This window comes from Ranitomeya imitator, chromosome 2, assembly GCF_032444005.1.
Source record: "Ranitomeya imitator isolate aRanImi1 chromosome 2, aRanImi1.pri, whole genome shotgun sequence".
Lineage (NCBI taxonomy): Eukaryota > Metazoa > Chordata > Amphibia > Anura > Dendrobatidae > Ranitomeya > Ranitomeya imitator.
Genome location: NC_091283.1, coordinates 318,073,098 through 318,100,390, shown reverse-complemented (window position 1 = coordinate 318,100,390; position 27,293 = coordinate 318,073,098). Strand labels below are relative to the sequence as shown.

At 45.6% G+C, this 27,293-nt stretch overlaps 1 long non-coding RNA gene across 1 annotated transcript; it reads left to right on the top strand.

Moving 5' to 3' along the window:
- Positions 1-24,858: 24,858 nt before the first annotated feature.
- Positions 24,859-25,515, top strand: LOC138667412 (uncharacterized). Its single transcript, XR_011318748.1, has 3 exons — positions 24,859-24,969; positions 25,223-25,309; positions 25,392-25,515. It is a non-coding gene; the product is annotated as an uncharacterized lncRNA (long non-coding RNA).
- Positions 25,516-27,293: the final 1,778 nt, after the last annotated feature.

The following is a 27,293-nucleotide window of genomic DNA, read 5'->3' as shown; positions in this document are numbered from 1 at the left end:
GACAGACAGCTGAAGGTAAGTATGTAGTGTTTGTTTTTTTTAACTTTTACGATGGTAACCTGGGTAAACATCGGGTTACTAAGCGTGGCCCTGCGCTTAGTAACCCGATGTTTACCCTGATTACCAGTGAAGACATCGCTGAATCGGCGTCACACACGCCGATTCAGCGATGTCTGCAGGGAGTCCAGCGACGAAATAAAGTCCTGGACTTTCTGCAGCGACCAACGATCTCCCAGCAGGGGCCTGATCGTTGGTCGCTGTCACACTGAACGATATCGCTAGCCAGGACGCTGCAACGTCACGGATCGCTAGCGATATTGTTCAGTGTGAAGGTACCTTAAGGCTTGTGCAATCATTTTCAGATTGGTGGAATATTCAATCTGAATTTCTAGACACGTTTTGGCCACTTGGGATTCCTGTTCACTTTCTATCAATGCTAAAGTAGCATCCTGTAGATGTGACACGGAAGATCCCAATACAACAGCAGTGTTCAAAACCATCTTCTCAAGGACTTGATTCAAACTTTTCTGAATCTTTACCCCTTTACCTCCAATATACCCCACATTTTCCATATCTGATTTACAGTTAGGTCCATATATATTTGGACAGAGACAACATTTTTCTAATTTTGGTTATAGACATTACCACAATGAATTTTAAACAAAACAATTCAGATGCAGTTAAAGTTCAGACTTTCAGCTTTCATTTGAGGGTATCCACATTAAAATTGGATGAAGGGTTTAGGAGTTTCAGCTCCTTATCATGTGCCACCCTGTTTTATAAGGGACCAAAAGTAATTGGACAATTGACTCCCAGGCAATTTCATTGACAGGTGTGGGCAATCCCTTCGATATGTCATTCTCAATTAAGCAGATAAAAGGCCTGGAGTTTATTTGAGGTGTGGTGCTTGCATTTGGAAGGTTTTGCTGTGAAGTAAACATGCGGTCAAAGAAGTTCTCCATGCAGGTGAAACAAGCCACCCTTTGGCTGTGAAAACAGAAAAAACACATCCGAGAAATTGCTACAATATTAGGAGTGGCAAAATCTACAGTTTGATACATCCTGAGAAAGAAAGAAAGCACTGGTGAACTCATCAATGCAAAAAGACCTGGGCACTCACGGAAGACAACAGTGGTGGATGATCGCAGAATAATCTCCACGGTGAAGATAAAACCCCTTCACAACAGCCAACCAAGTGAACAACACTCTCCAGGAGGTAGGCGTATCAATATCCAAATCTACCATAAAGAGAAGACTGCATGAAAGTAAATACAGAGGGTTCACTGCACGGTGCAAGCCACTCATAAGCATCAAGAATAAAAAGGCTAGACTGGACTTTGCTAAAAAAACATCTAAAAAAGCCAGCACAGTTCTGGAAGAACATTCTTTGGACAGATGAAACCAAGAACAACCTCTACCAGAATGATGGAAAGAGAAAAGTATGGTGAAGGCGAGGTACAGCTCATGATCCAAAGCATACCACATCATCTGTAAAACACGGCGGAGGCAGTGTGATGGCTTGGGCATGCATGGCTGCCAGTGGCACTGGGTCACTAGTGTTTATTGATGATGTGACACCGGACAGAAGCAGCCGAATTAATTCTGAGGTATTCAGAGCCATACTGTGTGCTCAGATCCAGCCAAATGCAGCAAAACTGATTGGTCGTCGTTTCATACTACAGATGGACAATGACCCAAAGCATAAAGCCAAAGGAACCCAGGAGTTTATTAAAGCAAAGAAGTGGAATATTTTTGAATGGCCAAGTCAGTCACCTGATCTCAACCCAATTGAGCATGCATTTCACTTGTTAAAGACTAAACTTCAGACAGAAAGGCCCACAAACAAACAGCAACTGAAAACCACCGCAGTGAAGGCCTGGCAGAGCATCAAAAAGGAGGAAACACAGCGTCTGGTGATATCCATGAGTTCAAGACTTCAGGCAGTCATTGACAACAAAGGGTTTTCAACCAATTAAAAATGAACATTTTATTTAAAATTACTGAATCTGTCCAATTACTTTTGGTCCCTTTAAAAACAGGGTGGCACATGTTAAGGAGCTGAAACTCCTAAACCCTTCATCCAATTTTAATGTGGATACCCTCAAATGAAAACTGAAAGTCTGAACTTCAACTGCATCTGAATGGTTTTGTTTAAAATTCATTGTGGTAATGTCTATAACCAAAATTAGAAAAATGTTGTCTCTGTCCAAATATATATGGACCTAACTGTAAAGGCCCCTTCACATTAAGCGACGCTGCAGCGATACCGACAACGATCCGGATCGCTGCAGCGTCGCTGTTTGGTCACTGGAGAGCTGTCACACAGACCGCTCTCCAGCGACCAACGATGCCGGTAACCAGGGTAAACATCGGGTAACTAAGCGCAGGGCCGCGCTTAGTAACCCGATGTTTACCCTGGTTACCATGCTAAAAGTAAAAAAAAACAAACACTACATACTTACCTACCGCTGTCTGTCCTCCAGCGCTGCGCTCTGCTTCTCTGCTCTCCTCCTGTACTGTCTGTGAGCCGGAAAGCAGAGCGGTGACGTCACCGCTCTGCTTTCCGGCTCACAGAAAGTACAGGAGGAGTGCAGAGCACAGCGCTGGAGGACAGACAGCGGTAGGTAAGTATGTAGTGTTTTTTTTTTTTTTACTTTTAGCATGGTAACCAGGGTAAACATCGGGTTACTAAGCGCGGCCCTGCGCTTAGTTACCCGATGTTTACCCTGGTTACCAGTGAAGACATCGCTGGATCGGTGTCACACACGCCGATCCAGCGATGTCAGCAGGAGTCCAGCGACAAAATAAAGTTCTGGACTTTATTCAGCGACCAACGATCTCCCAGCAGGGGCCTGATCGTTGGTCGCTGTCACACATAACGATTTCATTAACGATATCGTTGCTACGTCACAAATAGCAACGATATCGTTAACAATATCGTTATGTGTGAAGGTACCTTAAGTGTATGTATGTCCATAGTGTTAATTAGACTTCCTACTGTTCCTAATCCCCCCAAAATACCTTCTAACACTCCCCTTACTTCTAACTTGTGCTGGAGTTCTTTTCCCATTGTTCTATTCCCATTTCCATGTTAATGAGATGTGATTGACACTGGGGATATCTAGAAGAGATTTTCCAATTAGACATGTTAAAAGTCCATATCATAGTCACAAACACTCCTTCTCGTAATAGGGGTTTAGATTGGAATTGGTTAATTTGGAAAGGAGTAGATGGTTGAAATCTTGTCTGTGTGCAAACATTATCCACTGCTGACCATATATTCACATTTACATCTTTACATTGTTTGTAATTATTTTTCGTTAAAACGCAACATTGGTAAAGTCCAGAATCCTTAGGAGATGGATTATCTACAGAAAAAATAAAATTCTTATTCAACCATCTCACATTACCGGATTGACCTCTGTGTATAACATTTATTGGACCATTTGAAAAACTTCCCAAAAATAATCTATCCTTGGTCCATGTTAACAGAGATTCTGAAGGTAACTCTAACCTTGTGCTGCATTTTAATAATAAAGGAGACATTTTTTTGACTATGTACTGCTTGTGGGGTGACCCTTACTTCTGGAGCTATAGTATTTGTTACTGTAAAAATTACCGATACCTGTACTTGTACTGGTTCTCTAGTTATCTGAAAGTTCCATGTTTTTACCCAATCTTCATCTCCTTCTGTAATAGAAAGTAATGAAGGATCTAAAATTTTCCCAAAAAGTTGTGTCTTTAACCAAATATGTTTTGGATGTTCCAAACTTCCCTTTTGCGATCATATCATTTGTAATTTCACCTGAGCACACAGCCTTTTCTTCACCTTTTATCTCTATATTCCAGTATAACACATCTGTAGGATTACATTCCCATGTGTCTGTCTTATTATTGTGTACATAATCTCCTTGTAACTGTATAAACCCAGCCTTAGGTCCTGTGGTAGCATGTAATGTTATGTCAGTGTCATGTATGAAGTGTAACTCAATACAGCATTTTGCACCGTAACCCATGCAAATGTTTCCGGTAATATCTACTGAATTGTCCGGTATTTCTCTATCTATTAGGTTTTGTAGACTTGATCCTCTTGGTTTCTGTGAATGTAGAGTTCTTTTGAAAGGTTCATTCACTTCACTAGTGTTGGTTCCACGATGCAAATTATCTTCTGCATAGATCACAGTTGAAATAGTACATAGCAGCAGAAATGTGATTCCCATCAGATAGTAGCTTTTCCTGGGAAATGCTATCTTCTCCTGAAGGATTGGTGTTGATTCCCTTCCATCAAGGCCATGGTATTTCATATTCCAGCTCTTATTGGAATCCATTTCTTCCTAAAAGAAATGCAGTATCATTATTTTGCAATATACAGTTTGCATTGATCGACATGTACCCACACTCTCTGTTGTCTGCGGGTATTTTTAACCACATTAGATGCTCGTTGCATAAGAATCATAACTTGTCCCATGGTTTCAATAATCTCAAAGGGACCTTCCCAGTTACTTTCCCAAGGTCCATTCTTCCTGAAAGTTTTGATCATCACCTGAGCCCCTTTTTTGAATTTGGATTCATATGGTGGCTCCATTCTCTGCATTCTTGATGCAGCATGTGGAAGAATCATTTTTAAATTTTCCTGCAACAATTGCAACCATTTGGACCTTGCAACAGCATCTTTTTGAGGTGTGGACAAAAATGGTTCATGTGGAAAAACCAATGGCATTTTTCTTCCAGTCATTAGTTCAAAAGGAGTAAACTGAGTTGTGGAAGAAGTTGTTCCTCTCACACTCAACAATACAAAAGGTACGGCATCAACCCAAGTATTGCCTTTGTCCAATAGCATCTTGGCAATTCTGGATTTTATTGTTCTATTCATCCTTTCCACAATACCAGCAGACTGTGGATGGTAGGGTACATGGAACTGTTGTTGTACCCCTAGAATAGTACAAACGGCTTGCATGATTTTTCCTGTAAAGTGACTTACTCTATCGGAGGAGATCATCCTTGGGATCCCCCAAGTACAAAAGACATGGTTATCTAATGCTCTAGCTGTAGACAAAGCATCATCTTTTCTGACATGTAAAATTTCAACCCATTTAGAAAAAACATCTACTACCACCAATGCATACCTGTTATGAACTGGTGGTTTAGGAGCAACATAGGACAAGCTCTGAAGGAGGTGGTACCTGTACTGACCGCAGTTCCTAAGCTCAACACAACACCAGAAGTAGCCGTGGGATGTTCCTGTCACTCCCTAGACACCTCGTCACAGCCTGAGAACTAACTACCCCTAAAGATAGAAACAGGAAAGCTATCTTGCCTCAGAGAAAATCCCCAAAGGATAGATAGCCCCCCACAAGTAATGACGGTGAGTGGAGAGGGAAAAGACATACATAGAATGAAACCAAGATGTAGCATAGGAGGCCAGTCTAGCTAGATAGATAGGACAGGACGGAATACTGTGCGGTCAGTATTAAAAACTAAAAAAATCCACACAGAGTTTACAAAAATCTCCACACCTGACTAAAGGTGTGGAGGGTAAATCTGCTTCCCAGAGCTTCCAGCTTAATTGAATAAATCCATACTGACAAGCTGGACAAAACATAGAATGTACAGAAAAATAAAGTCCACAACATGTGGACCGAGAGAGCAAAGCAAGGACTTATCTTTGCTGAACTGGTCAGGATATCAGGGAAATCCAAGCTGAGATGTGAATCCAACCAGGAACCATTGACAAGTGGCAGTGGCTGAAGGGAAGAGCCAGGCATAAAAGCCGAGCAGAAAGACAATCAGTGGAAGCAGCTGCAGACTGCTAAATCCAAGGAGCAGCCATTCCACTTAAAACCACCGGAGGGTGCCCAAGAGCAGAACTCACAAAAGTGCCACTTACAACCACCGGAGGGAGCCCAAGAGCGGAATTCACAACAGTACCCCCCCTTGAGGAGGGGTCACCGAACCCTCACCAGAGCCCCCAGGCTGATCAGGACGAGCCAAGTGAAAAGCACGAACCAAATCGGCGGCATGGACATCGGAGGCAACAACCCAAGAGTTATCCTCCTGGCCATAACCCTTCCACTTGACAAGATACTGAAGCCTCCGCCTCGAAAAATGAGAATCCAAAATTTTCTCAACCTCATATTCCAACTCTCCTTCAGCCAACACCGGGGCAGGAGGATCAACCGAGGGAACAACGGGCACCACATATCTCCGCAACAAAGATCTATGGAAAACATTATGAATGGCAAAAGAGGCCGGAAGAGCCAAACGAAAAGACACCGAATTGATAATTTCAGAAATCTTATAAGGACCAATAAACCGAGGCTTAAACGTAGGGGAAGAAACCTTCATAGGAACATGACGAGAAGACAACCAAACCAAATCCCCCACACGAAGCCGGGGACCAACACACCGACGGCGGTTAGCAAAACGTTGAGCCTTTTCCTGAGACAACGTCAAATTGTCCACCACATGAGTCCAAATCTGCTGCAGCCTGTCCACCACAGAATCCACACCAGGACAATCAGAAGGCTCAACCTGCCCCAAAGAAAAACGAGGATGAAAACCAAAATTACAAAAGAAAGGTGAAACCAAAGTAGCCGAACTAGCCCTATTATTAAGGGCAAACTCAGCCAATGGCAAGAAAGCCACCCAATCATCCCGATCAGCAGACACAAAGCATCTCAAATAGGTTTCCAAGGTCTGATTAGTTCGCTCAGTTTGGCCATTTGTCTGAGGATGAAACGCCGAAGAAAAAAACAAATCAATGCCCATCCTAGCACAACAGGCCCGCCAAAACCTAGAGACAAACTGAGAACCTCTGTCAGACACAATATTCTCCGGAATGCCATGCAAACGAACCACATGCTGAAAAAACAATGGAACCAAATCTGAGGAGGAAGGCAACTTAGGCAAAGGTACCAGATGGACCATTTTAGAGAATCGGTCACAAACCACCCAGATAACAGACATCTTCTGGGAAACAGTTTCAAAACAAAAACCGACACTAAGGACGTAGCTAGAAGTGAAGAGATCCCTTCTATAGGACGTGCCCATTGCACTCCAGCAGGGATTAACAGGGGCAACACTCCCCAATACTATAAACCTACAAATTCAAGAGAGCATATTGCCCCATAGCAAATGAATATAATACACAAAATTACAATAAAAAATCAATAAGCTTTATTAGACAAAAAATTATATAACAAAAAAATACATATATGAGGATAAGGTGTATGATAAAAAACAGAACACACACATAGGAATGTGCACATACAGAAAAACAGGCGCAAAAATAAGCGCCGTATAGAATAATATATGCAAAGTGCAAATCTAGGGCTAAATAACACACACGTGTGTGCACCTATACTAGACAGTATTGTGAGGTAGCAGGGGAACCACAAAAGTGTGGCCCAATACAGAGGGGAGGCCCTGTAAATACAGATGCCTATCCACCATGCAAAACAGAATACATATATACACGTACTAAAAAAAGGTGCCAAGCAGCAGGGTAAATGTAACATAAATCCCTATCATGGGAATGAAACCCTAACCATATCGGCACCCATCTGTATTGCAACCTGCCCAGGTAAATGTACCGCAGTAAGAATGAACACGCAGTCTATCTAGTGCTTACCCATGTTGTGCAAATTCCCAATGTGGGGTGTCCTTCCGATAGCCCCGACGCGCGTTTCGCGTATTTGGTGCTTCCTCGGGGGCTGTGTGGTCACTACAGAGTTCCCGGTTTTTATATTGTTTGTGCAGCTGAAGCCGATTACCCGCAGCGATGTGCGGCGCATGTGGGCGGGTATAACAGCAAGCGCCACGCCACTTCCGGCTTTCCCAGCGGCGCCCAGAGCAGAGGGAAATCCCTCGTGACGTCAGTGTATCTCAGCGTCGCTGTACGGAAGCCTTCAGAAGCGCGGCGCTGCTAGAATTCCACCGCGCATGCGCACCACTGCGGTGGTCATTTTAGAAATGGCCAAAGCTCACTAGAACCAAGACGTTTACAGGTAACAAGCAGAAGATATCATAGTAGCAGATAACATACGGCATAACCTTACACCCAAACTGGGTGAAAGTATCGCTGTACCAATAACCGAACATTCGGAGGTTTAATGGAGTGTTCCAAATGCTGTTTTTTCAGCGTCCACATCTCATCATGTCGGGAGGTGTTATGTTAATGCAGTGCGCTCCATATCTTCCAGATGTTACATTCTGCAGGCCAATAACTCGGACAACAGCCACTTGTTCCAGACTCGTATAAATATAGGTGACAACAGTATGGACAAAATGTAAAAATAAAAAAACTGAAAAAAACAAAGAAAGAACAAAACAATTAAAAACAATCAGAATAAAAATATAGGAACAGAGGAAATAGCCCCTACGCCTATAGAAAAGGGACAAAGGACAACTGCTCGTTTAGACCATTAGGGACCATGGTACCCAGTGCAACAATCCAAAGGCATTCCATTTGTGCCAGGATACGTTTAAGGCCTCCTCCTCTACTCCCAGCGTGTACCCTATCGATCCCGCGCACCTTAAAAGATGCCGGGTTGCAAGCATGGTGAAGCCTGAAGTGCCTTGGAATGGTATTAAGTTCCGAGACCTCAGGCGCATCTTTTGCCGCTATAATGCCCCTCACATGTTCCCGGACCCTGACACGGGGCTCACGGGATGTAAGGCCAACATAAATTAAATTACACGCACAGGTAGCGTAATACACTACAAAAGTGGTGCTGCAGGATATATAGCTCGTAATGCGATAGTCCCTACCTCCCCCTGCCGCCGAAAAGCTCGTAGCTCTAATGATATTATTACAAGCCTTGCACGACCCACAAGGGTAGCAACCCCATCTCTGAGGTCCTGATCCGAAAATACCGGGAGTAACAGGGGCATAATGACTCCTTACCAACTGGTCTTTAAGGCTCTTCCCCCTTCTTGCAGTAAGGAGGGGGCGATCAGGCAAAATTTTATTCAGAGTTGGTTCCGTTTTTAATACCGACCAATGTCTCTGTAAGATCTCCCTAATATCCTCCCACCTATTGTTATAGGTGGAGATAAATCTCAACGGCTGAGTTCTTTTAGATAAGGTAGATCTAGACGGTCTGCAGAGCAGCTGATTCCTGGACGACCCTCTGGCCCTTAGATATCCCTTCTTGATGACTCTATTACTATAGCCCCGATCCTGGAACCGTCCGGCAAGGTCCCGAGCCTGCCTCTCGAAGATCTCATCCGCGGAACAGATCCTTTTCATTCTAAGGAACTGACCCACCGGTATAGCTCGTATAGTGGACCTTGTATGTGCCGAGGTAGAGTGTAGGAGAGCATTGACCGACGTCTCCTTTCGGAAAACGTCGGTCTGTATCTCCCCATCCTCACACCTCATGATTTTAACCCCTTCCCGACCTTTGACGCATACGCTGCGTCATGAAAGTCGGTGCCATTCCGACCCATGACGCAGCATATGCGTCATGGAAAGATCGCGTCCCTGCAGGCCGGGTGAAAGGGTTAACTCCCATTTCACCCGATCTGCAGGGACAGGGGGAGTGGTAGTTTAGCCCAGGGGGGGTGGCTTCACCCCCTCGTGGCTACGATCGCTCTGATTGGCTGTTGAAAGTGAAACTGCCAATCAGAGCGATTTGTAATATTTCACCTAAAAAACTGGTGAAATATTACAATCCAGCCATGGCCGATGCTGCAATATCATCGGCCATGGCTGGAAACACTTATGTGCACCCACCCCACCCCTCCGATCGCCCCCCCAGCCCCCCGATCTGTGGTCCGCTCCCCTCCGTCCTGTGCTCCGCTCCCCCGTCCTCCTGTCCGCTTCCCCGTGCACCAATCACACCCCCCGTGCTCCAATCAAACCCCCCCGCACTCCGATCCCCCCCCCGCACACAGCGACCCCCCCCGTGCTCCGATCCACCCCCCCGCACAGCGATCCCTCACCCCGTGCTCCAATCCTCCCCCGTGCTCCAATCCTCCCTCCCGTGTTCCGATCCACCCCCCCCATGCTCCGATCCACCCCCCAGTGCTCCGACGCCCCCCCGTGCCCTGATCTCCCCCCCCTTATACTTACCTGGCCGCCCGAGGTCCGTCCGTCTTCTTTCCTGGGCGCCGCCATCTTCCAAAATGGCGGGCGCATGTGCAGTGCGCCCGCCGAATCTGCCGGCCGGCAGATTCGTTCCAGAGTGAATTTTGATCACTGAGATATAACCTATCTCAGTGATCAAAATAAAAAAAATAGTAAATGACCCCCCCCCTTTGTCACCCCCATAGATAAGGCCAATAAAAAAAATAAAGAATTTTTTTTTTTCACTAAGGTTGGGGTAAGAACTAGGGTTAGGGTTAGGGGTAGGGTTAGGGTTAGGGGTAGGGTTAGGGTTAGGGGTAGGGTTAGGGGTAGGGTTAGGGCTAGGGTTAGGGCTAGGGTTAGGGCTAGGGTTAGGGGTAGGGGTAGGGTTAGGGCTAGGGTTAGGGCTAGGGTTAGGGGTAGGGTTAGGGGTAGGGTTAGGGCTAGGGTTAGGGTTTCGGTATGTGCACACGTATTCTGGTCCTATGCGGATTTTTCCCCAGCGGATTTGAAAAATCCACAGTGCTAAACCGCTGCCGATTTATCGTGGATTTACCGCGGTTTTTCTGCGCATTTCACTGCGGTTTTACAACTGCGATTTTCTATTGGAGCAGTTGTAAAACCGCTGCGGAATCCGCAGAAAGAAGTGACATGCTGCGGAATGTAAACCGCTGCGTTTCCGTGCAGTTTTTCCGCAGCATGTGTACAGCGATTTTTGGTTCCCATAGGTTCACATTGAACTGTAAACTCATGGGAAACTGCTGCGGATCCGCAGCATTTTCTGCAGCATGTGCACATACCTTTAGAATTAGGCTATGTGCACACGGTGCGGATTTGGCTGAGGATCCGCAGCAGTGTTCCATCAGGTTTACAGTACCATGTAAACATATGGAAAACCAAATCCGCTGTGCCCATGGTGCAGAAAATACCGCGCGGGAACGCTGCGTTGTATTTTCCGCAGCATGCCAATTCTTTGTGCGGATTCCGCAGCGTTTTACACTTGTTCCTCAATAGGAATCCACAGGTGAAATCCGCACAAAAAACACTGGAAATCCACGGTAAATCCACAGGTAAAACGCAGTGCCTTTTACCCGCGGATTTTTCAAAAATGGTGCTGAAAAATCTCATACGAATCCGCAACGTTGGCACATAGCCTTAGGGTTGGGTTGGAATTAGGGTTGTGGTTAGGGTTAGGGGTGTGTTGGGGTTAGGGTTGTGGTTAGGGGTGTGTTGGGGTTAGGGTTGTGATTAGGGTTACGGCTACAGTTGGGATAAGGGTTAGGGGTGTGTTGGAGGTAGAATTGAGGGGTTTCCACTGTTTAGGCACTTCAGGGGGTCTCCAAACGCAACATGGCGCCACCATTGATTCCAGCCAATCTTGTATTCAAAAATTCAAATGGTGCTCCCTCACTTCCGAACCCCGACGTGTGCCCAAACAGTGGTTTACCCCCACATATGGGGTACCAGCATACTCAGGACAAACTGCGCAACAATTACTGGGGTCCAATTTCTCCTGTTACCCTTGAGAAAATAAAAAATTGCTTGCTAAAACATCATTTTTGAGAAAAGAAAAATGATTTTTTATTTTCACGGCTCTGCGTTGTAAACGTCTGTGAAGCACTTGGGGGTTCAAAGTGCTCACCACATATCTAGATAAGTTCCTTGGGGGGTCTAGTTTCCAAAATGGGGTCACTTGTGGGGGGTTTCTACTGTTTAGGCACACCAGGGGCTCTGCAAACGCAACGTGACGCCCGCAGACCATTCCATCAAAGTCTGCATTTCAAAAGTCACTACTTCCCTTCTGAGCCCCCACGTGTGCCCAAACAGTGGTTTACCCCCACACATGGGGCATCAGCGTACTCAGGAGAAACTGGACAACAACTTTTGTGGTCAAATTTCTCCTGTAACCCTTGGGAAAATAAAAAATTCTGGGCTAAAAAATTATTTTTGAGGAAAGAAAACGTATTTATTATTTTCACTGCTCTGCGTTATAAACTTCTGTAAAGCACTTGGGGGTTGAAAGTGCTCACCACACATCTAGATAAGTTCCATTGGGGGTCTAGTTTCCAAAATGGGGTCACTTGTGGGGGGTTTCTACTGTTTAGGCACACCAGGGGCTCTGCAAACGCAATGTGACGCCCGCAGACCATTCCATCAAAGTCTGCATTTCAAAAGTCACTACTTCCCTTCTGAGCCCCCACGTGTGCCCAAACAGTGGTTTACCCCCACACATGGGGTATCAGCGTACTCAGGAGAAACTGGACAACAACTTTTGTGGTCCAATTTCTCCTGTAACCCTTGGGAAAATAAAAAATTCTGGGCTAAAAAATTATTTTTGAGGAAAGAAAACGTATTTATTATTTTCACTGCTCTGTGTTATGAACTTCTGTGAAGCACTTGGGGGTTCAAAGTGCTCACCTCACATCTAGATAAGTTCCTTTCGGGGTCTAGTTTCCAAAATGGGGTCACTTGTGGGGGGTTTCTACTGTTTAGCCACATCAGGGGCTCTGCAAACGCAACGTGACGCCCACAGAGCATTCCATCAAAGTCTGCATTTCAAAACGTCACTACTTCACTTCCGAGCCCCAGCATGTGCCTAAACAGTGGTTTACCCCCACATATGGGGTATCAGCGTACTCAGGAGAAACTGGACAACAACTTTTGGGGTCAAATTTCTCCTGTTACCCTTGGGAAAATAAAAAATTGCGGGCTAAAATTCATTTTTGAGAAAATAATTTTTTTTTTTTTTTCATGGCTCTGCGTTATAAACTTCTGTGAAGCACTTGAGGGTTCAAAGTGCTCACTACACATCTAGATTAGTTCCTTTGGGGGTCTAGTTTCCAAAATGGGGTAATTTGTGGGGGATCTCCAATGTTTAGGCACACAGGGGCTCTCCAAACGCGACATGGTGTCCGCTAATGATTGGAGATAATTTTCCATTTAAAAAGCCAAATGGCGTGCCTTCCCTTCTGAGCCCTGCCGTGCGCCCAAACAGTGGTTTACCCCCACATATGGGGTATCTGCATACTCAGGACAAACTGGACAACAACATTTGTGGTCCAATTTCTCCTATTACCATTGGCAAAATAGGAAATTCCAGGCTAAAAAATCATTTTTGAGAAAAGAAAAAATATTTTTTATTTTCATGGCTCTGCATTATAAACTTCTGTGAAGCACCTGGGGGTTTAAAGTGCTCAGTATGCATCTAGATAAGTTTCTTGGGGGGTCTAGTTTCCAAAATGGGGTCACTTGTGGGGGAGCTCCATTGCATAGGCACACAGCGGCTCTCCAAATGCGACATGGTGTCCGCTAACAATTGGAGCTAATTTTCCATTCAAAAAGTTAAAAGGCGCGCCTTCCCTTCCGAGCCCTGCCGTGTGCCCAAACAGTGGTTTACCCCCACATATGAGGTATCGGCGTACTCGGGAGAAATTGCTCAACAAATTTTAGGATCCATTTTATCCTATTGCCCATGTGAAAATGAAAAAATTGAGGCGAAAATAAATTTTTTGTGAAAAAAAAAGTACTTTTTCATTTTTACGGATCAATTTGTGAAGCACCTGAGGGTTTAAAGTGCTCACTAGGCATCTAGATAAGTTCCTTGGGGGGTCCAGTTTCCAAAATGGGGTCACTTGTGGGGGAGCTCCAATGTTTAAGCACACAGGGTCTCTCCAAACGCGACATGGTGTCCGCTAACGATGGAGATAATTTTTCATTCAAAAAGTCAAATGGCGCTCCTTCCCTTCCGAGCCTTACCATGTGCCCAAACAGTGGTTTACCCCCACATGTGAAGTATCGGTGTACTCAGGAGAAATTGCCAAACAAATTTTAGGATCCATTTTATCCTGTTGTCCATGTGAAAATGAAAAAATTGAGGCTAAAAGAATTTTTTTGTGAAAAAAAGTACTTTTTCATTTTTACGGATCAATTTGTGAAGCACCTGGGGGTTTAAAGGGCTCACTCTGCATCTAGATAAGTTCCTTGGGGCGTCTAGTTTCCAAAATGGGGTCACTTGTGGGGGAGCTCCAATTTTTAGGCACACGGGGGCTCTCCAAATGTGACATGGTGTCCGCTAAAGAGTGCAGCCAATTTTTCATTCAAAAAGTCAAATGGCGCTCCTTCCCTTCCAAGCCCTGCCTTGCGCCCAAACAGTGGTTTACCCCCACATATGAGGTATCAGCGTACTCAGGACAAATTGGACAACAACTTTCGTGGTTCAGTTTCTCCTTTTACCATTGGGAAAATAAAAAAATTGTTGCTGAAAAATCATTTTTGTGACTAAAAAGTTAAATGTTCATTTTTTCCTTCCATGTTGCTTCTGCTGCTGTGAAGCACCTGAAGGGTTAATAAACTTCTTGAATGTGGTTTTGTGCACCTTGAGGGGTGCAGTTTTTAGAATGGTGTCACTTTTGGGTATTTTCAGCCATATAGACCCCTCAAACTGACTTCAAATGTGAGGTGGTCCCTAAAAAAAATGGTTTTGTAAATTTCGTTGTAAAAATGAGAAATCGCTGGTCAAATTTTAACCCTTATAACTTCCTAGCAAAAAAAAATTTTGTTTCCAAAATTGTGCTGATGTAAAGTAGACGTCTGGGAAATGTTATTTATTAACTATTTTGTGTCACATAACTCTCTGGTTTAACAGAATAAAAATTCAAAATGTGAAAATTGCGAAATTTTCAAAATTTTCGCCAAATTTCCGTTTTTATCACAAATAAACACAGAATTTATTGACCTAAATTTACCACTAACATGAAGCCCAATATGTCACGAAAAAACAATCTCAGAACCGCTAGGATCCATTGAAGCGTTCCTGAGTTATTACCTCATGAAGGGACACTGGTCAGAATTGCAAAAAACGGCAAGGTCTTTAAGGTCAAAATAGGCTGGGTCATGAAGGGGTTAATGTCCAGGAAGTCAATAACACCTCTCGCTATCCTGTGGGTCAGCCTGATATTACGATTATTCTGATTAAGGCCGCGGATGAAATCCACGAGTGCCGCCTCGGGCTCTGCCAGATCATCAACACATCATCAATATAACGGTACCAGCACTGCACATGGGAAGCGGCGCACGCGCCCCCGCCAAAAACCTCCCTCTCCCACAATCCGAGAGAGAGGTTAGCGTACGAGGGCGCACACGCCGCGCCCATGGCAGTGCCGCGTTTCTGTAAAAAAAAACGATCTTTGAATAGAAAAAAATTATGTGTTAAAACAAACTGTAATAGTTCCAGGATCAGGGCTTGCATCGAGGGGTCCAGGTTGCTCATACCCAGAAATAATTCAGCTGCCTCCAGACCGTCTTCATGTTGGATGCTGGTGTAAAGAGACTCTACATCGATAGTGGCAAAAACCATATCTGGTTCCAAAATAAGGCCGTCCATTTTCCCCAGGACGTCCGTCGTGTCCCGGACATAGGAGGGGAGCGACTCCACCAAAGGTAGCAGATAGTATTCGATAAATTTACAGACAGGGTCGCACAATCCCCCTATGCCCGAGACAATCGGACGCCCCGGGGGTGTAACTGGATCTTTATGAACCTGCGGCAGGAGGTAGAAGGTAGGGACTATCGGATGTTCTACAAACAAACCCTCAAATACCTTTTTTGGTATGATACCCCATGTCAGGGCCCGGTCCAGAATCTCAAATAACTCACCCGAGAATCTGGATAATGGATTACACGACAAAGGGGAATAGGCTTCACGATCTCTCAGCTGACGAAAGGCCTCCCTTTCATACTTCGCCGTCGGCCAGATGACCACGTTCCCCCCCTTATCCGCTGGTTTTATAACTACATCATGCATAGCCTTCAGTTCTTTTATAGCCTTACATTGTGCGGGCGTTAAGTTGTTACCCCTCTTGTCACTTGAGACTTTCTTCAAGTCTTCTAATACCAATCTATTAAAGATGTCAATTTGGGGACAGAGTGAAAAGGGGGGAAACGTGGTACATCTACGTGTGACAGAAGCAGGAAAGGTACCTGTAACTGCTGGATCCGCCTCCTCCGCCAGTTCCTCAAGTGTGGTCAATGCCTCCTGTTCCAACGTTGTGTCAGGATTAAAGTCGTCCTGAGATTTAAAATGTAATTTCCGTAGGATGACCTTCCTGAGGAACAGTTGTGTGTCCTTCATGGCTGTGAAATAATTAAAACAATTAGTAGGGACGAAAGTCAGGAAAACAGGAAGATCCTAAATAAAATCCATGGAAATATGCATCCAGGGCCTCTCAGGGACCAGCAAAGGCAAAAGCAACCCACTAGCGCGGGAACAGCAAGGCTTGGCCCGGGCGCAAGTCCCACAGGACTGCACAAAAGCACGCACATCCCGCGACAAGGAAGGCCACCAAAAGGACCTAGCAACCAAAGCTCTGGTACCAAAAATCCCAGGATGACCAGCCAACACTGAACAATGAACCTCAGAAATTACCCTACTTGTCCATCTATCAGGAACAAACAGCTTCCCCACTGGACAGCGGTCAGGCTTATCAGCCTGAAATTCCTGAAGCACCCGTCGCAAATCAGGGGAGATGGCAGAATCGCCCCTTCCTTAAGAATGCCAACCGGCTCAAGGACTCCAGGAGAATCAGGCAAAAAACTCCTAGAGAGGGCATCAGCCTTAACATTCTTAGATCCCGGAAGATACGAGACCACAAAATCAAAACGGGAGAAAAACAGGGACCATCGAGCCTGTCTAGGGTTCAGCCGCTTGGCCGACTCGACGTAAATCAGATTCTTATGATCAGTCAAGACCACAATGCGGTGCTTGGCTCCCTCAAGCCAATGTCGCCACTCCTCAAATGCCCACTTCATAGCCAACAACTCACGATTGCCGACGTCATAAATGTGCTCCGCAGGCAAAAACTTTCTGGAAAAAAAAGCACACGGTTTTATCAAAGAACCATCAGAATTCTTCTGAGACAAAACGGCCCCTGCCCCAATCTCAGAAGCGTCAACCTCAACCTGAAAAGGAAGAGAAACATCCGGCTGACGCAACACAGGGGCAGAAGTAAATCGGCGTTTAAGGTCCCGAAAGGCTTCAACAGCCGCAGAGGAACAATTCGTCACATCAGCGCCTTTCTTCGTCAAATCAGTAAGGGGCTTAACCACACTGGAAAAGTTGGCAATGAAACGGCGATAGAAATTAGCAAAGCCCAAAAATTTCTGAAGGCTCTTCACAGATGTGGGTTGAATCCAGTCATGAATGGCTTGGACCTTAACAGGATCCATTTTCATAGACGAGGGAGAAAAAATAAAACCCAAAAAAGAGACCTTCTGAACTCCGAATAGGCACTTAGACCCGTTCACAAATAAAGCATTATCACGAAGGATCTGGAATACCATCCTGACCTGCTTCACATGAGACTCCCAATCATCGGAAAAAATCAAAATATCATCCAAATATACAACCATGAATTTATCAAGATAATTGCGGAAAATATCATGCATGAAAGATTGGAACACAGATGGAGCATTAGAGAGCCCGAATGGCATCACAAGGTATTCAAAATGGCCTTCGGACGTATTAAATGCAGTTTTCCATTCGTCACCCTGTTTAATAGGAACAAGATGATATGCCCCTCGAAGGTCAATCTTAGTAAACCAACTAGCCCCCTTAATCCGAGCAAATAAATCAGAAATCAAAGGCAAGGGGTATTGGAATTTGACCGTGATCTTATTAAGGGTCCCGTCACACAGTGCAATTTAGATCGCTACGACGGCACGATTTGTGACGTTACATCGTCGCTTAATTATCGCTCCAACATCGTAGACTGCGGTCACACTTCACGATGCACGGCGCTGGAGCGATAATTTCATGACGTATTTGCGATGAAGAAATCGTATAGGACAGTCGTACGGTCGTGTCACACAAGACGATTCAGATCAAATTTTGCATAATCTATGCGTGACGTTGTTCACTAGGGGCGTGTTGTGCTGCTAGCTAGTGTGCTGATAGGCCAAAGGTTCTGTGCACACAATTGGTTGGAAAATTTGTCACCTGAGCGCTATTGTTCCCAATGCCACCTCACTGCGTTCAAAATTTCCTTTCTTCACTTCGTACTTGGACACTTGGTGGACCTGGACATCGGATTTTTGTACTTCTCAGAATATACCACGCTTTGCACCGCAGCTTCGAGGTATGTAAACCGCTTGGGCGTGGTGGATGTAACGCTGTATGGTCAGCATGAGTGCTTCGTTTTGCCGCTGAAGCGTAGCGGATGGTACGCTGTTGTGACTGGAGGGCTACAGCGTGACAGATGGTACGCTGTATGGTCGGCAGGAGCACTTCGTTCCGCCGCTGAAGCGAAGCGGATGGTACGCTGTTGTGACTGGAGGGCTACAGCGTGGCAGATGGTACGCTGTATGGTCGACGGGAGCACTTCGTGGTACGCTGTTGTGACTGGTGGGCTAGAGCATGGCAAATGGAAAAATGCTTGGTCAGCATGAGCGCTTTGTGCTGCTGCTTGTATGTATGTGGTGGTTCGCTGTTGTGGGTTATGGTGGGCTAGAGCATGGCAAATGGAACAATGTGTGGTCAGCAAGAGCGCTTTGTGCAGCTGCTTGTATGTATGTGGTGGTTCGCTGTTGTGGGTTATGGTGGCCTAGGGCGTGGCAGATGGAACAATGTATGGTCGGCATGAGTGCTTTGTGTGACTGCTGTAGTGAAGCGGGTGGTGGCATAGGGCGTGGCATATGGGAAAATGAATGCTTTTTTTCAAAGTGGCGTTTGCACCACTGTGAGGTTTTTTTTATTTTTTGTCCACCTTTCGCTGTGGCTGTTTTAATGTACTATTTGTCAAACGCCTAACTTTATTTGTTGTTATTTTTACAGATGTCAAATCGTGTAGAATTTATACGCGAGTTCCTGGAGATCTACCAGTCTTTCCCATGCCTTTGGAAAATAAAATCGCCTGAGTATTCTAACAGGGAAAAGCGTAAGGCAGGATATTCCAAGCTCATCGAATTATACAATCTCCATGCACCGGAAGAGCAAGCCACAGAAACTGTAGTAAAGAAGAAAATTCAGGCGCTGCGCACGGTCTGGAGGAAGGAGCTCAATAAGGTCCTTCACAGTTCCAAGTCTGGCTCTTCAACAGAAGAGGTTTATGTCCCGAAGCTATGGTATTTTGATTACCTGAATTTTCTTCGGGACCAAGAGGTGCCACGGTCATCAACTTGTTTGCGGTTGTTGGCACCCGTGGAACCGACAGTACCTCTGAACCACGTCGAGCTGGACTCACAAGGGCAACCAGTAAGTACATCTTTGCAGCACTGTTTCACCAATGTGGCCTATAATTCGATATTATTTTTCAGCTTTTTCTCCATCTGATTATACCATGAATTCGAAGTTTTATCTTTTTTATGTACAGACCATAACTCTGTCGCAGAAAAGTATTAAATGGCGACATTCTTAACCCATACCATCTATATATACAGTTAGGGCCAGAAATATTTGGACAGTGACACAATTTTCGCGAGTTGAGCTCTGCATGCCACCACATTGGATTTGAAATGAAACCTCTACAACAGAATTCAAGTGCAGATTGTAACGTTTAATTTGAAGGGTTGAACAAAAATATCTGATAGAAAATGTAGGAATTGTACACATTTCTTTACAAACACTCCACATTTTAGGAGGTCAAAAGTAATTGGACAAATAAACATAACCCAAACAAAATATTTTTATTTTCAATGTTTTGTTGCAAATCCTTTGGAGGCAATCACTGCCTTAAGTCTGGAACCCATGGACATCACCAAACGCTGGGTTTCCTCCTTCTTAATGCTTTGCCAGGTCTTTACAGCCGCAGCCTTCAGGTCTTGCTTGTTTGTGGGTCTTTCCGTCTTAAGTCTGGATTTGAGCAAGTGAAATGCATGCTCAATTGGGTTTAGATCTGGAGATTGACTTGGTCATTGCAGAATGTTCCACTTTTTGGCACTCATGAACTCCTGGGTAGCTTTGGCTGTATGCTTGGGGTCATTGTCCATCTGTACTATGATGCGCCGTCCAATCAACTTTGCAGCATTTGGCTGAATCTGGGCTGAAAGTATATCCCGGTACACTTCAGAATTCATCCGGCTACTCTTGTCTGCTCTTATGTCATCAATAAACACAAGTGACCCAGTGCCATTGAAAGCCATGCATGCCCATGCCATCACGTTGCCTCCATCATGTTTTACAGAGGATGTGGTGTGCCTTGGATCATGTGCCGTTCCCTTTCTTCTCCAAACTTTTTTCTTCCCATCATTCTGGTACAGGTTGATCTTTGTCTCATCTGTCCATAGAATACTTTTCCAGAACTGAGCTGGCTTCTTGAGGTGTTTTTCTGCAAATTTAACTCTGGCCTGTCTATTTTTGGTATTGATGAATGGTTTGCATCTAGATGTGAACCCTTTGTATTTACTGTCATGGAGTCTTCTCTTTACTGTTGACTTAGAGACAGATACACCTACTTCACTGAGAGTGTTCTGGACTTCAGTTGATGTTGTGAACGGGTTCTTCTTCACCAAATTAAGTATGCGGCGATCATCCACCACTGTTGTCATCCGTGGACGCCCAGGCCTTTTTGAGTTCCCAAGCTCACCAGTCAATTCCTTTTTTCTCAGAATGTACCCAACTGTTGATTTTGCTACTCCAAGCATGTCTGCTATCTCTCTGATGGATTTTTTCTTTTTTTTCAGCCTCAGGATGTTCTGCTTCACCTCAATTGAGAGTTCCTTTGACCGCATGTTGTCTGCTCACAGCAACAGCTTCCAAATGAAAACCACACACCTGGAATCCACCCCTGACCTTTTAACTACTTCATTGATTACAGGTTAACGAGGGAGACGCCTTCAGAGTTAATTGCAGCCCTTAGAGTCCATTGTCCAATTACTTTTGGTCCCTTGAAAAAGAGGACGCTATGCATTACAGAGCTATGATTCCTAAACCCTTTCTCCGATTTGGATGTGGAAACTATCATATTGCAGCTGGGAGTGTGCACTTTCAGCCCATATTATATATATAATTGTATTTCGGAACATGTTTTTGTAAACAGCTAAAATAACAAAACTTGTGTCACTGTCCAAATATTTCTGGCCCTAACTGTAGCTACTTTTCACATGTATACGAATATATATTTTTTATGCGGTTAGGCTGGTGTACCTCGTTTCTTTTTTGTTTTTAATAATTTCCTTTTTTATTTTCTCCCTAGGAGGAGAGTGCACAGGACAGTGGACAGGACAGTGCACAAGACAATGCACAGGACTGCTCCACAAGTGAAATAGTGGAGGCTGCACCTGCACGGAGTCAATGGAGGCAGGGTTCGAGGAAGCGGAAAGCCACCTCGGACGTCTCCCATGAACTGTTGAGCATGGCCAAAAAGGTGTTGACGCGCAAAACCAGCCCTGCTTTGGAGGGTTTTGGACTGTACATCGCTGATAAACTTTCTACAATGGAAGCAAGGCAGCGAACTTTAACCGAGCGTCTTATTTTTGAGGCTGTTAGTAAGGGATTGGATGGCAGTTTGGATGAAAACACACGGTTGGTTTCTTCCCGTCCAATCGAGCGGCCAGAGTCCGCATATTGTCCACCCTATTGACCACAAACTCCAGTACGGCCCAATTTCCCCGTGTCCCACTTTGGCCCGTCACACCAAAACTCATACCCGACAATGCCGTCACACATTTCTTCGCCCATCAGGCACCTTCATGTTCGGAACGAAGATTCGGTGTATCACGATTTGTGATTTTATTTGTTTGGTTTTCTTACGGATTTTTAAATTGTAATGTTGTTAAGAATTGGTTCATAATAAAAACTTTTCATTTAACTTCACTCTCAACATCTTGATAGGTGGGATATATATATTTTTAAATTAACAAACTTTTTTTAGCTGTACAACACACAACAAAAAATGTTCAGACACTTGGCTTCTATTTTGGCCCCGCCATCAACTGTTGGCACATTTCCCGAAGCTTCTGCAGCTCCCCCATTGCCACATTCTGCTGCTCCTGAATCCGCGCCATAGTGTGGATAAGCCTTTCTATACCGGCTTCCAGATCCTCCTTGTTCACACCGACGTCAGCTGTGGGTCAAAAAACATAACATTAATAACACAGTATTCTCCCGATGTGTCTTTGCTTCTGTGAAGGAAAAAAACAAAACTGTCAGCATATATGGCAATACTGACTGCGGGGGGGGGGGGGGGGAGGCTGGGTTGGAGTGTTGGGGGTGAAAGAGGGGGCCTGCAACCAAATCAAAATCACTTTATTGTGGGAACCTACTAGGATGTTGAAGCACGGAGGGCACTTCGGGATCAGAGTCCGTGTCGAATGCCTCGTGCTGTCGGCGGCGGCGCTGTTTCTTTGCCTCTGTGAAAAAAAACAAAAAAAAACAAAGGTCTGTTAGCATATATGGCAACATTGGCTGCCGGGGGAGGGGGGGGAAGGGGACCTGCAACCAAATCCAAATCACATTATTGTGGGAACCTACTAGGATCAGTTGTCGTTGACCCGGAGGGCACTGGGACAGTTGACCCGGAGGGCACAGATCCAGAAGAAGCTGTGCGGGATGCCTCGTGGCGGCGGCGCTGTGTCTTTGCCTCTGTGAAGGCAAAAAAAAAAAAAAGGTCTGTTTGCATATATCACAACACTGGCTGCAGGGGGGGAGGGTACCTGCAACCAAATCCAAATCACATTATTGTGGGAACCTACTAGGATCAGTTGTCGTTGACCCGGAGGGCACTGGGACAGTTGACCCGGAGGGCACAGATCCAGAAGAGGCTGCGCGGGATGCCTCGTGGCGGCGGCGCTGTCTCTTTGCCTCTGTGAAGGAAAAAAAAACAAAAAACGGTCTGTTAGCATATATCGCAACGCTGGCTGCCGGGGGGGGGGGGAGGGGACCTGCAACCAAATCCAAATCACATTATTGTGGGAACCTACTAGTATCAGTTGTCGTTGACCCGGAGGGCACTGGGACAGTTGACCCGGAGGGCACAGAGCTGTGCCACATAGTACTTTTCACCGTTCATACTGTCCCATAGCTGTGGCACATAGTGGCTCTGCAACGTTCAAACTGCCCCATAGCTGTGCCACATAGTGGCTCTGCAACGTTCAAACTGCCCCATAGCTGTGCCACATAGTGGCTCTGCAACGTTCAAACTGCCCCATAGCTGTGCCACATAGTGGCTCTGCAACGTTCAAACTGTCCCATAGCTGTGCCACATAGTGGCTCTGCAACGTTCAAACTGCCCCATAGCTGTGCCACATAGTGGCTCTGCAACGTTCATACTGCCCCATAGCTGTGCCACATAGTGGCTCTGCAACGTTCAAACTGTCCCATAGCTGTGCCACATAGTGGCTCTGCAACGTTCAAACTGTCCCATAGCTGTGCCACATAGTGGCTCTGCAACGTTCAAACTGTCCCATAGCTGTGACACATAGTGGCTCTGCAACGTTCATACTGGCCCAAAGCCCTATGAAAATCCATGCAGCGTACCCCCCATTCCCATGAATCACCCAATTAACCCTTCTGCGTGCCATACTTTTGGGTACCTGCGTACTGACCTCTGAGAATCTCCTTGCGAAGCTCCTGCAGGCGCTCTGGGCTTTTGAACTTGAGATCGCCCCATTTTTTCACAATCTGGGCCTTACTGCGAGTTATCCCAAACCGCTTCCTGAGGCCCTCAGACACCACACGGACAACTTCCTCTTTGTGCTGGTTGCGGTGCAGCACCAGCCCAGTTGTCTCGTACTGCATCCGATCCATTGTTCCAATAAGAAACTTGAGCTCTGGGATGCCCAGAGGAGGATCACGGCGACTGGCAGCCATTATCAGGATGTCAGGGATCCAAAACAAGCTAGCGCAGGCACGCCGGAACGCTGTAACGTCATCACGCCGTCATAGACCACGAGCGTACATTACGTGACGCTCAGGCGTTATATAACCATCCTTCGAACGGCATTTACTATGTGCGTTCATTTCGTACCGCTCAGCCGTCACAAATGTGACGCTGTCCATAAACGGCAACGCTATTGCGATGCCGATCTGGCGGCAGGACGGCGGAGTCAAGCTCCTCCTCTGGGCGTTGCTGTTCAGGGTCATTCCATCTAAAATGGCGGCGAGAATGCGTTCTGCTCCTCTGGGGCAGCCAGAGCTCCTTTTTTTTATTGGTCAGATGGATGCCCTGGATTATGAGGGTCTGGAGAGCCGCCCTGCCCACCCACACATCCACAAGCGGGAAGTGCTTGGCCACATAGCCAGAATGATGGAGAGGAGGTTTGGCGTCTGCCGCAGTCAGCTTCAGCTGCATAAAAAATGGGCTGACCTCCGCTATAAAACGCCACAAATGTTTGCTGAGTTGCGTGCGGAGGCAAGGCGAGGCAAGTACTAGTATGGGGGGATTGGGAGATGCACGCTGTCAGGAGGGGGGGGGGTTTGGGAGGGAGGCTTGCGCTCATGGTTGCCAACGTGACCTCAAATGCATTAAAACACACGCCCTGTTTTTGTAAAATTTAGTTATTCTCCAAGCAGAATATGCGTTGTCCGTGAGAAAACTTGTCGGGTTCCCTAATCTCAACCACCATCTTGAAATTATTAAGATGTCTGTAATTTTTAGTTTCTCAATTTGCCAAAAATATTATCGGAGGAGGTTGGCCTACTGATGAAATGATACGTTTTCCAAAGACAGGAAGACCATTGAACACCAGAGCCCACAGACATGTCAGAATATCGCACCCCTGTAAAGTGTGATCTCTATTTTATGTTTGATTATATTGTAAGCTTTGATCTGGAGCACTCAACATTTGTGTGTAAACATTGTGATTCTTTACTTTAGGTGTAGAGAGACAGCGGCGGCAAGTGAGACCCACCATTGCCACCAGTACACCATCTTCAGACACCAGTGGGAGCCCACAGTCCGGGACATCACGTAAGTTCACAATCATTGATTGCATTTTTTTTAACATCACACGGGACATAACAGGGTAGCTGAAATATTTGAAGACATTACAGACGCAGTAATGACCCAGCGGCCTACCACGCCTCCACCATCTGTTGCGACCATGCACCCTCGCACCCCTGTGAAGTGTGATATAAATTTTATGTTTCAGTATATTGTTAGCTTTGATCTGCAGCACTCTACATGTTTTTTTAAAGATTGCGTTTGTTAACTTTATGTGTAGAGAGACAGCGGCGGCAACAGGTACCTGCCATTGCCAGCAGCACCACAGCATCCACCACCAGCGGGAGCCCACAGTCCGTGACGTCACGTAAGTTAACAATCATTGATTACAGTTTTTCAACTGCATACGGGACATAAGAGGGTAGCGGAAATATTTGAATACATTACAGACGCAGTAATGACCCAGCGGCCTACCACGCCTCCACCAGACAGCAGACGGCCTCGCACCCCTACACCACCCTCAACACCTCCCTTCCGACACTCCTCTTCCTCCCCCGGGTCGGCGGCATTCTCACCAGAAGATAACATACGTAAGTGACCAAAACAGCGAGCGCTTCCCAACGGCGTGTTCCATAGTTAACCTGATCTGTTATTATTTCCTTTTAGGTGCTGCAGTAGTGGCCAGATCGCTGGGGTGGGAAATTAGCAGCTCTGGTTCGGGCAATGAGGAACCGGCGTCCCTTCTCCGTAAGTATCAACATAATACGAGTGGTTTTCTGCTGGATGTCACAATAGACAACTAAAACTGTGAAATTTAATAAAATTAACATCGCCCTGTGGTGCCAGACCAAATAGAAATTTACAACACACAAAATTTGGTCCTGCCCCAGAGGTCGAGATGTATTTTCAGCGGAATCAACGTTGGTTCTCCAACCTCTTCTATCCACAGAACCGCCCACCGTAAGAGAGCTCCTGGCGAGACAATTGCGCCTGGAGCGGACAGCAGCGCTCCTGCAGCAGACAGCAGCGCTCCTCCAGACTCAAGTAGAGCAGCAGGGCGTGACGCTGCGACACCTCTTGGGCCGTGGAAGGAGATAATTTTTTTTTTTTTTTTTTTTTGGTTATGTTATATTTTGTTGTTAAATAATTTAAAACCAAGAAATTGTTACAAAAAAAACAAAAAATCTTCGCATTCTTTCTTTAATGTTTACCAAGCTATAAGGGTTAACAGCACCATTTTATAGGCATCACATTTAAAGTAATTTAGAGAGGTTTATATGACAGCAAAGCAAAAAAAAATATTTTTTTATACGGCGCGATCCTGCCAGGGTACAGCTCCAGAACCATTAAAGTACTGACAGTATTTTTCGCGACAGTCCCTTGCATCGTCTGCCTGTCTGCCAGATCCAAGTGCTTGAAGAGCTGTAAAATTATCCGGTTGTGTACGCCATTCCCCGGGCACAATATCTCCGGTTCTTGCGTCGACTGCATCAATAAACGAAGGAGGAGAATAGGAGCTCGTATCATGACGTCTCAGGAAATTATGGAGCACACAGCATGCCAAAACCACAAAGTCTATAGACGGCAGCTTCAAGTTGATAGCTGTGTGGAACACTCTAAACCGATTTGCCATAATCCCAAAGGCATTTTCAACCACACGACGGGCCCTCGACAACCGGTAATTAAAGATTCTGCGCTCCGGTGTGAGTGTTCTCTGTGCAAATGGCTTCAGCAAATGTGGATGAAGAGGGAAAGCTTCATCAGCGATGAAGACAAAATTTAGGTTTGCTTTTGTGTCTTCATTTAGTGGCAACAGCAGTTCATTGTTCCTCAAGCTTTCCCCAAATGAAGTGAGTTCAAAAACACCACCGTCGGAGACTCGACCATTCATGCCAACATCCACATCAACAAACTCATAGTTCGCATTGACAAGGGCCATGAGGATCACACTGAAATATCCTTTGTAGTTGAAAAAAAAGGATCCAGAGTTGGCTGGTTGCGTGATGCGCACATGCTTTCCATCTAATGCACCACCGCAGTTTGGAAACTGCCACAGCTCATCAAAATCGGAAGCAATCCTCTTCCAGTCATCCGCCGTCTTGGGAAACTGCAAGATGAGAAGGAAACATGTACAAATTAGGTCAAATATATTATGCACATACACTCTCATGTGGACATCCTACAGTGATTGAGGCGCAGTATGGATTAGTATAACAAAGTCAACAACCCTGAGTATGCAGGCAGCCATTTTTTCAGATGGCTTCGGTGACTCAGAGGGGGTGCACATATCAGAATGGAGCCGCAAAATGGGAGCAGCACATGTCAGAATGGAGGCGCAGGATCACAGCAGC